The sequence below is a fragment of the Sphaeramia orbicularis genome, chromosome 8 (assembly GCF_902148855.1).
Source record: "Sphaeramia orbicularis chromosome 8, fSphaOr1.1, whole genome shotgun sequence".
Taxonomy (NCBI): Eukaryota; Metazoa; Chordata; class Actinopteri; order Kurtiformes; family Apogonidae; genus Sphaeramia; species Sphaeramia orbicularis.
The window spans coordinates 54,908,473-54,924,590 of NC_043964.1; the positions used below are offsets into that span (position 1 = coordinate 54,908,473).

The following is a 16,118-nucleotide window of genomic DNA, read 5'->3' on the forward strand; positions in this document are numbered from 1 at the left end:
AACAGAATACACAGCGGGCCCTCAGGTCCCGCTGGACACTGACTCGGCAGCGGAGCTCATCCATCTTGTTGCTGATAGATTGCATGTTGGCAAGCAAGATGTTCGGTATGGGAGGCCACGTAGGACGGTGGTGCAGTCTCACCAGAAACCCGCCTCTCTTCCCTCTTTTCCGTCTGCCATCACGCTTGTGGCCGGAGCGCCAGGGTTCAGGTAGGATGTCCGCCAGTATAACCAGTTAAATGAAGGAGTCTGGAGCATTTTGTCTGATGTCCAGTAGAGTCTGGTGGTCATAGGTGATGAAGGAGGATGTAGGCTGCGTTAGAAAACTGAGAAGAAGCAAAACTAAGACCAGAGAGAGAGAGGTTCGTAGCATGTCGCCATTAGTCGGCGCCATTTTGAAAAAACAAACCTTATTCTAATGACGAACATATGCATTATTATTGAACCTCACCTGTGAATTTACAGCTTCTCCTCCTCCTCCTCTCTACTGTTTTTCACCTGACATAAATATGTTGGTTCATGACATATAAACAGATTCTGGATACAGTCCAGTTACTGTCTGAACAAAAAAGGCTTTAGATTCAATTTTTACATGGAATTTATTCCCAAAAACATGGATAAAATCACATGTAGAATCACATTTGGAATTTGAGGTTTTATCATATTTTCCTCACAAATTTTCTTCATGCATGTTTTTTAAATAGTTGCTCTTCCATAGAAAAGCATTAAAATAAGAAGTACCTTTTAGAAGTGTGTGTGTTCGGTATTAAATCGTGTCTTTTCTTCAGTATCTGTGTTGAGCCTCTACAGTTCTAGACCCTTGAACTAACTTACACTGGGACTCCTACAGAAGGGTCTTATGACCAGTTTTCTTTTCTTTGACCCCTTTACATCCTAATTACCGAGCACACACACACACACACACACACACACACACACACACATGTCCAAATGTACATGTAAATGACTCCACTGATATTCAAATCCGTCTAGCTGATGTGACTCAGACAGAACAAATACAAACAGACTGAAAACTTCCATTAGCGTTACAACTGCAGGTTCATTTTACAAGTAGATGGAGTGACAGCGGGGACGGCCAATCACATGTATGTTAGGGAAACCAAAGAGCCAATCAGAGAGCGACATTTACGTTAGAGGCAGGACTTCTTAGCGGAGAATGGCTGTTAACCCTTTGTGTGCCAGAATCATTGACTAAACACTACAGACAGCGGTTGGACTGATAGTGAGTCCACAGTGGATATTGGTAGGGTCGGGTCCATGGAGTCCCTACACAGTTCTACGGCCCTGCCCAGTAATAAGATACATGGTGCAATAATATTATACCTGTATGTGCAACACACATCTGTGCAAAAACTTATTTATGAATATGTACACTACCAGGCAAAAGTTTGGACTCACCTGGTTTTTCTTTATTTTTATGACTGTTTTCATTGTAGATTCTCACTGAAGGCATCAAAACTATGAATGAACACATATGGAATTCTGTAGTTTAAAAAGGTGTGACAAAACTCAAAGCATGTTTTATATTTTAGATTCTTCAAAATAGCCACATTTTGCTTTTATTACTGCTTTGTGCATTCTTGGCATTCTCTTGATGAGCTTCATGAGGTAGTCACCTGAAATGTTTTCCAAAAGTCTGGAAGGAGTTCTAAATGATGCTGAGCTCTTGTTGGCCATCTGTGGTCCAGCTCATGTCATTTAAATAAGAAGGTGAGTCCAAACTTTTGCCTGGTAGTGTACATATGTATATATTAGGTGCAAATCTATTGATCTGGTTCTTCTCCATTTTATTCTGTTGGCCTTTCTTCTTCTGTTCACCTGTAAACTGCAGCTGAACAGAGTCCAGGAAAAATTTACCCACAGGGACAATAAAGTATATCTTATCTTATCTTACCTTACCTTACCTTACCTTACCTTACCTTACCTTATCTTACCTTACCTTACCTTATCTTACCTTACCTTACCTTACCTTACCTTACCTTACCTTACCTTACCTTACCTTACTTTACCTTACCTTACCTTACCTTACCTTACCTTACCTTACCTTACCTTACCTTCATTAGGGCCTCCTGTGTTCATGTTTGCTTTTGTCCTTGTGTCAGACATCAGCTCCTCCGTCACCATCACCACTAAAACCTTCCTGCGCTACGATCAGCTGCGAGTGTTGGTGAACAGCATACGCACCTTCTACGCCAACATCAGGATCATCATTGCGGACGACAGCTTTGAACCGCAGAAGATGACCGGAGAACACATCCTGCACTACATCATGCCTCCAGCGCAGGTGCAAACATATGAGGGGATCGGCCCCATTATCACATTGTGTTTTATACTTTCCATTTTAAAAGACAGAACATCTGATTTTCCTCATATCATAACTGACTCACTCACAGGTGTCAAACATGCAGCCCGGGGGCCAAATCTGGCCCACCAAAGGGTCCGGTCCGGCCCTGGGGATGAATGTGTGAAACGCAAAAATTACACTAAGATATTAACAGTCCTTTTAGTTTAGGTTCCACATTCAGACCAGTATGATCTAAAACAGGTTGGATCAGTAAAATACTACTGTAATAACTTATAAATACTCAAAACTCATTTTCAAGTATTTACACTAAAACAAAGTATAATTTCACAAAAACTGTGAATAACCTGAAATGTCTTCAGAGAAGTGAGTGCACCTTTAACAATATTATGTCTGTAAATGATAAACTGACGCATAATATTGTTAAAATTGCACTTATTTATTCAGTTTGTTCATTTTATTCACATTCTTTTAAAGGATCGTTTGTAGATGTAAACATTTTCATCATGTAATTTTACTTGTTTCTCTCTAAAACATCGAGGAAAGTTTGGAATTGACATTATTTATATATTATGATGTTATTGTTTTCCTGGTCCGGCCCACTGCAGATCAAATTTAGCTGAATGTGGAACTGAACTAAAATGAGTTGGACAGCCCTGGTATAAATGATAAACTAAGGCGTAATATTGATAAAAGTGCACTTATTTTTCTGAAGACTTTTCAGGTTGTTCATATTTGTTCAAGTTATGTTCAGTTACAGTTCGTAGATGTAAACATTTTCATTGTGGAATTTTCCTTTTTTTCACTCAAAAACACAGAAAACTTTGGCGTTGACATTATTTCTCAGTTCTTATCCTATTATTTATATTATTTTGCTGGTCCGGCCCACTTCAGATCGTGCTGAATGTGGCCCCTGAACTAAAATGAGTTGGACGCCCCTGGTCTAACTCATCCCCTCTGTGGACCCGTTGACTTCAGCTGGTTCTTTTCTTTCTTTTCTTTTTGGAGTTCATAAAATGGGGAGCTGAGCTGAGCTCACTGGTGTAACACACAGATTAGAAAAAAGCAGAATGGCCCTCCTTTAGTTTTGTATTGAAGTCGAAGAGGACCGGAGACTTTGACCCAGGACTGAACATGACGGTTTACTGCGACTCACTGCTGTTCTGTGTCCGGATCCACTGAAGTCCAGTCCGTCTGATCACAGTCCGCCTGTGCAGAACAGTGGGGGGGGGGGGGTTGTGGGGTGGGACGTTAACCCCCCCACCCCCACCAGTTACGACTGTGAATGGACTCCTCCGCAGGCCGCCTGTAAACCCATTGTAATTTTAAAAACAATGAATAACTCCAAAAGTAACAGTCGTATCAATCAGCTGTTTTCACCTGTTCAACAATACAGAAGAACTGGAGAGGACAAAGACTAGATCTGTCCAGTTTATGTGTTCTAAAGGTCAGATCTGTCCAGTTTATGTGTTCTAAAGGTCAGATCTGTCCAGTTTATGTGTTCTAAAGGTCAGATCTGTCCAGTTTATGTGTTCTAAAGGTCAGATCTGTCCAGTTTATGGGTTCTAAAGGTCAGATCTGTCCAATTTATGGGTTCTAAAGGTCAGATCTGTCCAGTTTATGTGTTCTAAAGGTCAGATCTGTCCAGTTTATGTGTTCTAAAGGTCAGATCTGTCCAGTTTATGGGTCCTAAAGGTCAGATCCGTCCAGTTTATCTGTTCTAAAGGTCAGATCTGTCCAGTTTATGTGTTCTAAAGGTCAGATCTGTCCAGTTTATGTGTTCTGAAGGTCAGATCTGTCCAGTTTATGGGTTCTAAAGGTCAGATCTGTCCAGTTTATGGGTTCTAAAGGTCAGATCTGTCCAGTTTATGGGTTCTAAAGGTCAGATCTGTCCAGTTTTTAGGTTCTAAAGGTCAGATCTTTCCAGTTTATCGGTTCTAAAGGTCAGATCTGTCCAGTTTATGGGTTCTAAAGGTCAGATCTGTCCAGTTTATGGGTTCTAAAGGTCAGATCTGTCCAGTTTATGGGTTCTGAAGGTCAGATCTGTCCAGTTTATGGGTTCTAAAGGTCAGATCTGTCCAGTTTATGGGTTCTAAAGGTCAGATCTGTCCAGTTTATGGGTTCTAAAGGTCACATCTGTCCAGTTTATGTGTTCTAAAGGTCAGATCTGTCCAATTTATGTGTTCTAAAGGTCAGATCTGTCCAGTTTATGTGTTCTAAAGGTCAGATCTGTCCAATTTATGTGTTCTAAAGGTCAGATCTGTCCAGTTTATGGGTTCTAAAGGTCAGATCTGTCCAGTTTATGGGTTCTAAAGGTCAGATCTGTCCAGTTTATGTGTTCTAAAGGTCAGATCTGTCCAGTTTATGGGTTCTAAAGGTCAGATTTGTCCAGTTTATGGGTTCTAAAGGTCAGATCTGTCCAGTTTATGGGTTCTAAAGGTCAGATCTGTCCAGTTTATGGGTTCTAAAGGTCAGATCTGTCCAGTTTATGGGTTCTAAAGGTCAGATCTGTCCAGTTTATGTGTTCTAAAGGTCAGATCTGTCCAGTTTATGTGTTCTAAAGGTCAGATCTGTCCAGTTTATGGGTTCTAAAGGTCAGATCTGTCCAGTTTATAGGTTCTAAAGGTCAGATCTGTCCAGTTTATGGGTTCTAAAGGTCAGATCTGTCCAATTTATGGGTTCTAAAGGTCAGATCTGTCCAGTTTATGTGTTCTAAAGGTCAGATCTGTCCAGTTTATGTGTTCTAAAGGTCAGATCTGTCCAGTTTATGGGTCCTAAAGGTCAGATCCGTCCAGTTTATCTGTTCTAAAGGTCAGATCTGTCCAGTTTATGGGTTCTAAAGGTCAGATCTTTCCAGTTTATCGGTTCTAAAGGTCAGATCTGTCCAGTTTATGGGTTCTAAAGGTCAGATCTGTCCAGTTTATGGGTTCTAAAGGTCAGATCTGTCCAGTTTATGGGTTCTAAAGGTCAGATCTGTTCAGTTTATGTGTTCTAAAGGTCAGATCTGTCCAGTTTTTAGGTTCTAAAGGTCAGATCTTTCCAGTTTATCGGTTCTAAAGGTCAGATCTGTCCAGTTTATGTGTTCTAAAGGTCAGATCTGTCCAGTTTATGGGTTCTAAAGGTCAGATCTGTCCAGTTTATGGGTTCTAAAGGTCAGATCTTTCCAGTTTATGGGTTCTAAAGGTCAGATCTGTCCAGTCTATGTGTTCTAAAGGTCAGATCTGTCCAGTTTGTGTTCTAAAGGTCAGATCTGTCCAGTTTATGGGTTCTAAAGGTCAGATCTGTCCAGTTTATCAGTTCTAAAGGTCAGATCTGTCCAGTTTATGGGTTCTAAAGGTCAGATCTGTCCAGTTTATGGGTTCTGAAGGTCAGATCTGTTCAGTTTATGTGTTCTAAAGGTCAGATCTGTCCAGTTTTTAGGTTCTAAAGGTCAGATCTTTCCAGTTTATCGGTTCTAAAGGTCAGATCTGTCCAGTTTATGTGTTCTAAAGGTCAGATCTGTCCAGTTTATCGGTTCTAAAGGTCAGATCTGTCCAGTTTATGGGTTCTGAAGGTCAGATCTTTCCAGTTTATGGGTTCTAAAGGTCAGATCTTTCCAGTTTATGGGTTCTAAAGGTCAGATCTGTCCAGTTTATGGGTTCTAAAGGTCAGATCTGTCCAGTTTATGTGTTCTAAAGGTCAGATCTGTCCAGTTTGTGTTCTAAAGGTCAGATCTGTCCAGTTTATGGGTTCTAAAGGTCAGATCTGTCCAGTTTATCAGTTCTAAACATCAGATCTGTCCAGTTTATCGGTTCTAAAGGTCAGATCTGTCCAGTTTATGTGTTCTGAAGGTCAGATCTGTCCAGTTTATGGGTTCTAAAGGTCAGATCTGTCCAGTTTATGGGTTCTGAAGGTCAGATCTGTCCAGTTTATGGGTTCTAAAGGTCAGATCTTTCCAGTTTATGTGTTCTAAAGGTCAGATCTTTCCAGTTTATGGGTTCTAAAGGTCAGATCTGTCCAGTTTATCGGTTCTAAAGGTCAGATCTGTCCAGTTTATGGGTTCTGAAGGTCAGATCTTTCCAGTTTATAGGTTCTAAAGGTCAGATCTTTCCAGTTTATGTGTTCTAAAGGTCAGATCTGTCCAGTTTATGGGTTCTAAAGGTCAGATCTGTCCAGTTTATGGGTTCTGAAGGTCAGATCTTTCCAGTTTATGGGTTCTAAAGGTCAGATCTGTCCAGTTTATGGGTTCTACAGGTCAGATCTGTCCAGTTTATGGGTTCTAAAGGTCAGATCTGTCCAGTTTATGTGTTCTAAAGGTCAGATCTGTCCAGTTTGTGTTCTAAAGGTCAGATCTGTCGAGTTTATAGGTTCTAAAGGTCAGATCTGTCCAGTTTATCAGTTCTAAAGGTCAGATCTGTCCAGTTTATCTGTTCTAAAGGTCAGATCTGTCCAGTTTATGTGTTCTGAAGGTCAGATCTGTCCAGTTTATAGGTTCTAAAGGTCAGATCTTTCCAGTTTATGTGTTCTAAAGGTCAGATCTGTCCAGTTTATAGGTTCTAAAGGTCAGATCTGTCCAGTTTATCGGTTCTAAAGGTCAGATCTGTCCAGTTTATGTGTTCTAAAGGTCAGATCTGTCCAGTTTATGGGTTCTAAAGGTCAGATCTGTCCAGTTTATGGGTTGTAAAGGTCAGATCTGTCCAGTTTATAGGTTCTAAAGGTCAGATCTGTCCAGTTTATGTGTTCTAAAGGTCAGATCTGTCCAGTTTATGTGTTCTAAAGGTCAGATCTGTCCAGTTTATGGGTTCTAAAGGTCAGATCTTTCCAGTTTATGGGTTCTAAAGGTCAGATCTGTCCAGTTTATGGGTTCTAAAGGTCAGATCTGTCCAGTTTATGGGTTCTAAAGGTCAGATCTGTCCAGTTTATGGGTTCTGAAGGTCAGATCTGTTCAGTTTATGTGTTCTAAAGGTCAGATCTGTCCAGTTTATGTGTTCTAAAGGTCAGATCTGTCCAGTTTATCGGTTCTAAAGGTCAGATCTGTCCAGTTTATGGGTTCTGAAGGTCAGATCTTTCCAGTTTATGGGTTCTAAAGGTCAGATCTGTCCAGTTTATGGGTTCTAAAGGTCAGATCTGTCCAGTTTATGGGTTCTAAAGGTCAGATCTGTCCAGTTTATGTGTTCTAAAGGTCAGATCTGTCCAGTTTATGGGTTCTAAAGGTCAGATCTTTCCAGTTTATGGGTTCTAAAGGTCAGATCTGTCCAGTTTATGGGTTCTAAAGGTCAGATCTGTCCAGTTTATGGGTTCTAAAGGTCAGATCTGTCCAGTTTATAGGTTCTAAAGGTCACATCTGTCCAGTTTATAGGTTCTAAAGGTCAGATCTGTCCAGTTTATGGGTTCTAAAGGTCAGATCTGTCCAGTTTATCGGTTCTAAAACACACACACGTATAAATGTGCAGGTGAAATAGAACTTTCCAGTTGGATGGAGGAGCATAAATACTAGGCCTGTAACGGTCCACATACTGAACTGAACCGGCTCGGTCCACAGCCGTACCCAAACGGCACCGTAAGAGAAAAAGAAAAAGGGACGAAAGATGTTGTTCGATGCAGAACTGTAAATCCACTGCAGTTCCACACGGACATATTGAAGGAGCGCACATTGACCCAAAATATGAAATAACAGCTGATATAAGGTTAAAAAACAACAACAAACATGATGTGAACCTGGAGGGAACAGACTGAAGACCCTCCACCATCAGTCCAGTCCAGTCCAGTTTGGATCACATCAGGTCCCAGTGAAAGACAACAACAGGGAAAGAGAAGATAAGACAAATGCTGCTTGGCCCTTAGGAACTACGGTAGTTCTAAACACTGACACTAGCTCTGTCTGTCTGTTTGTCTCACACACACACACACACACACACACACACACACACACACACACTGTAAAACAGAGAAATAGAACCCAGAGTTGGACGTTGAAAGTATGTAGAAGTTTCACTTTTGTTTCATGCCAGCATTAGTGATGGACCGCACCCCCAGCTACCCAACCCCCCACCCCACCCCCGATGGAAAAATAACCCATCCCCCCCTCTGTGTTTTTGTCCAGAACAGTTTGTTCTCTGTGCTAAAATAAATAATTTGGTTCATTGTGTTGTCAGTGTTTCTCTTCAGTTTGTTTAAACAGAATACCAGTTTGTCCTCTTCTTCACGTTGCACTTCATGTGGAATTTTTTTGTTGTTATTTTTCTGCAGAATGTGAACTGACAGAACTGTGATTAGATTTTTCTTGTTTGTTCAAAACTACCTTTCAGGGAAAAGTGCAAAACTAATGTTTAAAATACATTTAGTAATATTTTATTTATTTTATTTTCTATTTGATTTATAGCAGCAGAATTATATTATTCCTGTTTTTCTATATTCTATTGTCTCCAAAAATTGGGGGAAGAATGTTCAAAAATTCATAAATGCATTAAAGACATTTTGAGGGGTTTTCTTTCTTCCCGTAACGAACCGAAAAAAACAAACAAAAAAAAAAACAAAAAACGAACCGTGGCTTTGAAAACCAAAAACGTACCGAACCGAAAATTTTGAGTACCGTTACAGGCCTAATAAATAACAATAAAGTACATAATGTAAGTATGGTTTAAGATGAGGTTTAAACATCAGACAGAGGTGAGTTTATTGTAAAGACAACCCTAACGGACACCTGTGAAGCAGATGTGTGTATCAGTGGTGGGTGTTAAACTCTGGAATTCTCTTCATAATGAGCTGAAGGACTGTAAAAACAGATTCCAACTGAAAAAAGTGCATAAAGAACAATGAGATTATATGAACAGTTATAAGTTTTACATTTGGCTTTGTATTTGTTTTGCATCTTGTGACATATTTATGTACTTATTTTGGACTGGTAAAATGTCTTTGCATCATTTCATCAGGTTTATATTTACCTATGCTTTGTACTTTCTGGACATGTGGTTTTGCACTTGGTTTTGTATTCATTTTGTTTTATCTTTGGATGTATTTAGCTTGGTTTGTCTGACTGTATACAGTAGGATTTTATAGTTAGTTGTGTTTGGCTAACCATTAAGGCTATTATTATTTAGAAGGGGGCAGGAAATATCAGATTTTCTTTATCCTGCTCCTTTTCGAGCATGGGTGTGTACATGTTTGTTTACCTGATGATTATTGAATGTTTACTGATGAAATGCACAGCCATGAACAAAATAAATAAATGCGCTTCATATACTTTATGATGTTACCCCTGGCAAAACAAATGTGTTCAGCACCAAAAGGAGCCAGACTACCATTCTGCTGTTAGGACGCTGGACAAGACAAGTAGGAAAAAAAAAAAAAGTAGTGTGAGATACTCCTGGGTAAAATGTCCAAATAAAATAGGTTACAGAAGCAAAGGTGTCAGAAAAATGGGCAGTGATGACTGGGAGTACAGCTGGTGTCGGCTGCTGCCTTATCGGTACAGACGGCTGCCTGTCAGCCAGCTGAGCCCAGAAAAAAAAGAGAAAAAAATAAATGAAATGAAATGAAAACAGCAGGTCAGTTAAAACAGAGGGTTTTTTGGAGATATTATCCAGAGGCAAACAGTCGTATACACATACATCTATGCTGGCTTCAGTTCAAGTTACTTTAGTTACTTTGTTGGACGTTGGAGCTTTGGATTGTAAAGACCACAGTCACCTGTTTCAGTTCCCACTGAATGAACGCGTCACTTGTTTTTCTGCTGTTTTCAGGGTTGGTTTGCAGGCAGAAACTTGGCTGTTTCCCAAGTGACAACCAAATATTTCCTGTGGGTGGATGATGACTTTGAGTTCACAAAGGACACAAAGATAGAGCAGCTGGTGGAGGTGATGGAGGCTGTCCCGGAACTCGATGTGGTAAGAAACGTTATTATGGTTTTCCATGATGATGCGTGCACGCTCACACAGTCAGACTGGTTTGTTGCTACGTGTCCATAAAATCATTTTTTTCCTTGTCTTTCAGTTGGGTGGGGCAGTACAAGGAAACCAGTTCTATTTTTCCATTATTTATGAAAAGGGTGATGAGAAAGAAGGAGGCTGTCTGTACAGGAAGTCCAGGGGAAAGTACCACCCTCTTCCTGGTTACCCACAATGCACTGTGGTCAGCGGGGTGGTCAATTTCTTTCTGGCTCGTACAGACGCTGTTCAGAGGGTGGGCTTCGACCCCAAACTCCAGAGGGTGGCACATTCAGGTGAGTGTCCTCCTTAGTCTGAACAAGGACAGGCATCAAAGCAAAGCAGCGCAGTGCAATACCACCGACGGCCACTAGGGTCCAGCTCCACCAAACTCTGGCTCCCAGACACTAGCACACTGGTTCCAACCTTTTTGGCTCCTGACCCCATTTTAACATCACAAATTTCTGGTGACCCCAGACATTCAAAATGGAGACTTTGTTTTTTGGCTAAAATTAATTTGTTTTTGATCATGTAATGGTTTGCTATACTATGTTGCAAATAAACATTAATTTTAGACAACATTTAGAGCACAGGTGTCAAACATGCGGCCTGGGGGCCAAATCCGACCCGCCAGAGGGTCCAATCTGGCCCCTGGGATGAATTTGTGAATTGCAAAAATTACACTGAAGATATTAACAATCAAGGATGTTCAAATAATTTTAGGTCAATTCAATCTGAAGTGGATCAGACCAGTGAAATACTATCAGAATAACTTATAAATAATGAAAACTGTACATTTGTAAATTTGTCTCTTTGTTTTAGTGTAAAAAAAAGTAAAACTAACCAAAAATGTTGACATTTACAGACTAGCCTTTTACAAAAAATGTGAATATCTCAAATGTCTTAATAGAAGTATATGGAATTTTAATAACAGTCTCCCTTTTATTTAATGTTTTGTGTATTTGTAGATCCACTGTGATCTGTAAGTTGTGATTCACATGTATAAATGATAATTTTATTATTTTACTAACAAACTTTTAGGTTGTTCATATTTGTTCATGTTATGTTCAAGTGCAATTTGTAAATGTAAAAATTTTCATTACAGAATTAACTTTTTTCACTCGAAAGTTCTTATCCTATTATTTATATTATTTTACTGGTTCAGCCCACTTCAGATCATATTAAGCTGAATGTGGAACTGAACTAAAATGAGTTTAATACCCCTTATTAAGACTATATAATTTAAATTTATATTAGTAAGTTTTAATTTATTTATTTATTTATTTATTTTTTATCAATTATTAGAAATTTCATGCGACCTCATGTGGGATCCGGACCCCAAGGATGAAAAACACTGCATTAACTGCTCCCAATCCCCTTTTGAAGTTGTTTGGTTCAGTCTGGTCTTTGTCAAACTGATAAAATCTTGTGCCACTAACAACGGCTGGAAAGCCCGCTGCGAACCAGTTGAGATTGGGTGCAGAGGTTTCACAGGCCGCTCACTGCAGCGAGTGTTCAAACTCCTTGGAATTAGAGGACTGCAGTTGAGGAAAGCCGCCAAGAACATCCTCGAGGCCGCAGAAAAAGCCTCTCGGTGGCTGCGGATCCGTAGGGGGGATCCGTGGTGCGCTACTTGGACACAAGCCGGGGTCTGATCACCCCCGGTTGGGTCGCCCGGGCGACGGTGTCTGATGATTAAAGACCCGAAACACCCTATGACCCCAGGTTTATCGCTGATGACGTGTCCAAGTATCACCGTGAGGTGCATTCAAATTCTTCTTAAACCAGTGTACACATCTGAATGAAGGGGTTAACCCAGTGGTTCCAACCTTTGGCGGCCTGTGACCCCATTTTAACATCACAAATTTCTGGCGACCCCAGACATTCAAAACAGAGACAATTTTTTGGTTAAAATTAATGTTTTTGATCATGTAATAGTTTGCTTATGTTGCAAATGAACATAAATTTTAGACAACATTAAACTATATAATGTAATTTTTATTAGTAAGTTTTAATTTAAAACTTTTTTTTAATTATTAGAAATTTCAAGTGACCCCACGTGGGGTCCGGACCCCAAGGTTGAAAAACACTGCGTTAACTTGCTCCCAATCCCCTTTGAATGAATGAATGAAATCTTTATTTCAAACGTGTAGAGAATGAAATCAAAACAAAAATCAACCAACAAAATATAAGTACTGGTACAGAAATGTCTGATAAGCAAACAGGCCACAAAAATAGATAGATAGATAGATAGATAGATAGATAGATAGATAGATAGATAGATAGATAGATAGATAGATAGATAGATAGATAGATAGATAGATAGATAGATAGATAGATAGATAGATAGAACTAATGAAATGAAATTATAGATGCTGGAAAAGGGGTAGGAAGAAATGAAAACTTATGTACTCCTACCCCCAATTTCTATTCCTTATGATCATTATATAGCAATTATTATTTTGTATGAATATTAAAATAATAATAATAATAATAATAATAATAATTATTATTATTATTATTATTATAATAACAATATCACATATCCTTTTTCCTATATACACTAATATGATAATACCCATTTACATCTTATCCTACCAGATATTAATAAGAACTAAAAAAGAACAACAAAAAAAACCCAAACAAAAACACATATACATATGTAATATAAATACATATAGTATTCTATATTGTCCTATATAGTAATAGTATATTCATATATCCATATTTAAACTAGATATTATCAGTGCATATGTGACAAAGCCCCACTATGACAAACACGTTTGAAGTTGTTTGGTATCGTCTGTTCTTTCTCAAACTGATCAAATCTTGTGCCACATACATCTTAAACCAGTGTACACATCTGAATGAAAGGGTTAACCCAGCGGTTCCCAACCCCATTTTAACATCACAAATTTCTGGCAACCCCAGACATTCAAAATGGAGACATTTTATTTGCTAAAATTAATTTGTTTTTGATCATGTAATAGTTTGCTATAATATGTTGCAAATAAACGTTAATTTTAGGCAACATTTAGGCTATATACTGTAAATATTTTGTAGTAAGTTTGAATTTTTTATCAGTTACGAGAAATTTCAGGTGACTCCATTTGAATCCCGGGCGACCCCACATGGGGTCCTGACCCCAAAGTTGAAAAACACTGACCTAGCCCCTTCTACACAGCACTTCTGTTCCACACTGATCTCATGAAATCGCGTCGTATGTAACGCCAGTTCTTATGGCATTTGGTGTGCTCTACATTCGCATTTTCATCCTTTCGCGTGTTATTCAACGCCATTTGATCGCATGTCAATGTACGCCAAGATCTACGGTTTACATATTCGTAACCACTGACCCTAAACCTCATGTAGTATTTTACACATACACGCAGAAAGCTTTTAATGTGTACAGATAACACGCCAATTAAAAGTAGCATGTTATCTGTGCGCAATTCATATCACGTTGCCTGTTCCAGGAATGTCTCACTTTTATTCTGGAACGACACCTTTGTAAACAAAATGTTGAAAATGATCTGAAAATGCCTCCAGAAGTAGTAACAGAGCCCTGATACAGGTGGACTCAGGATTCTGGAACATAGGGCGGTGCAATTAATTGATTTAAACTCGTAATCAGATTTTTTAATTGGGACTATTTTTTAAAAAAGGTCATCGTCAAATCCATTTCATCTCTGGTGTGCCTCCGGGCTACCGTAGGCTCCTCCCCCTAACAGTCCATGGACCAGACGGGATGTCGGTTCCACTCAAGGTGTCAAAGGCTGCTTATGTTTTCTGAACAGATCATGTGTTCGGTCCACGTGTTGGTCTGAGAACCCTTCTGCAGTCACAGCTGGATTACTGACATCAGCTGTTCAAGTCACCCACCTCCACTGAAAAAATGCATTTTGACACTGGTGCATATCTTGGTATTGGCCCTTATTAAGGACAAGTTTAATGTTTTATATTCATGTGTTTGGTATTGTTTTAAAGGGGACACTCTGAGCTTTCATTTAAGCTCTTTTGTGAATCCTTCAGACAAGTACAGTGGACACTGGAACTCTTCAAACTTTTAATCACACACATTTCCCTGACATTTTCACCTAAACCATCTTATTTCTTTTAGTCATGTGCACTGTAAAAAAACAAAAACAAAAACAAAAAACCCCAGTAATATTCCAGCAGCAGGGGTGCCAAAAAATACTGTTAAATAATGGAAAATAACCATCTCATAAAAATATAGAATAAAATAAAATTTTTGCCCTGACTTTTTGCATATATATATATATATATATATATATATATATATATATATATATGTATATAAACTTTTTAATGTTCATTATCTATCTATCTATCTATCTATCTATCTATCTATCTATCTATCTATCTATCTATCTATCTATCTATCTATCTATCTATCTATCTATCTATCTATCTATCTATCTATCTATCTGTCTTCTGTTTCTTTCTTTCTTTCTTTCTTCCGTTGCTGAAGTTGACGTTGCTGTAAATGTTCATCTTTTCTTCCAGAGTTCTTCATGGATGGTCTGGGCTCCTTGACGGTTGCCTCCTGTAACCACGTCTCCATCGGTCATCAGTCGAAGCGTGACCAGCCTGGTGCCTACTCCAGATACAGACATCCTCCAAACAGTGACCAAGAGTTCAAGTATCAGCATCACTTCTTCAAGAACAACCTCAAGTGTATCCTGTTTGGATAACGGCCAACCAGAGGACTGAGGGCACCACACACATGATGAAGGGGGGGCTTTGAAGGAGGGACTTGGAAGGGAGGGGTTTTGATGGGAGGGGCTTGGAAGGGAGGGGCTTTGATGGGAGGGGCTTTTAAGGGAGGAGTTTGGATGGGAGGGTTTTTGGAGTGAGGGGCTTTTTGAAGGCAGATGTTTTGAAGGGCGGTGTTTTAAAGGGAGGGGCTTTGAAGGGAGAGGTTTTGAAGGGAGGGGTTTTATAGGGAGGGGCTTTTAAGGGAGGGGTTTGGATAGGAGGGGCTTTGAATGGAGGGGTTTTGAAGGGAGGGGTTTGTAGGAAGGGGTTTTGAAGGGAGGGGCTTTGAAGGGAGGGGTTTGTAGGAAGGGGTTTTGAAGGGAGGGGTTTTGAAAGGAGGGGCTTTGATGGGAGGGGTTTTGATGGGAGGGGCTTTGAAGGCATATATTAGATTGTTTTCTTGGGACTGTGAAAACAGGTTTAATCTTTGAGTTTCCTCCAGCTGACCACAGGAACAGTATGGTGCATTCAAATGTCTGTGGGTCTGTTCATGTGCACATATTTCTACTGTGTTTGGAATACACACAGCTGACACCTTAAACAGAGTCCGATAATTGACACTAAGGGCCTGATTTACAAAGATCGCAAATATCGGGTGTTAATGTGCGTGCTCGCACTAAAAAATGCATGTGCTATTGATTTGCGTGTCACAGGTGATCAACTCAGATTTGACAACAGGTCAAAGTCTGGAGACCGCCCGAATCAAATGAGGATTTTGTGTGCGCTACTGGTTGTCGTCGTCATGGAGACAGTACGCTGTAAAAAGTGCTGTGGGATACGCCAGCACTCATGAATATGAAGTTACTCTTTTTCCACTCAGAGGGGTGGGTGGGTGTTTGTCTGTGGGTGTTTATCAGTGGTGACATGTGTTATTAGTCAAATAAATAATTAAATAAATGAGAGAAAACCCTCCACATCAGTGCTTCTGTGTGTGTGTGTGTGTGTGTGTGTGTGTGTGTGTGTGTGTGTGTGTGTGTGTGTGTGTGTGTGTGTGCAGTGCTTGAACCCATCCTGGCCTAATGGTGATGTGCCACTGCACTGTAAAAAAAATCTGTAATTTAACAGAATTTTCACTGTTTATTTTACAGATTGTTTCTGTATTTTTAGGATCC

The 16,118-nt window shown here is 39.6% G+C and overlaps 1 pseudogene; it reads left to right on the forward strand.

The window, feature by feature from the left end:
* LOC115424897 (beta-1,4 N-acetylgalactosaminyltransferase 1-like) overlaps positions 1-15,012 on the forward strand; it is a 58,228-nt pseudogene extending 43,216 nt beyond the window's left edge.
* Positions 15,013-16,118: the final 1,106 nt, after the last annotated feature.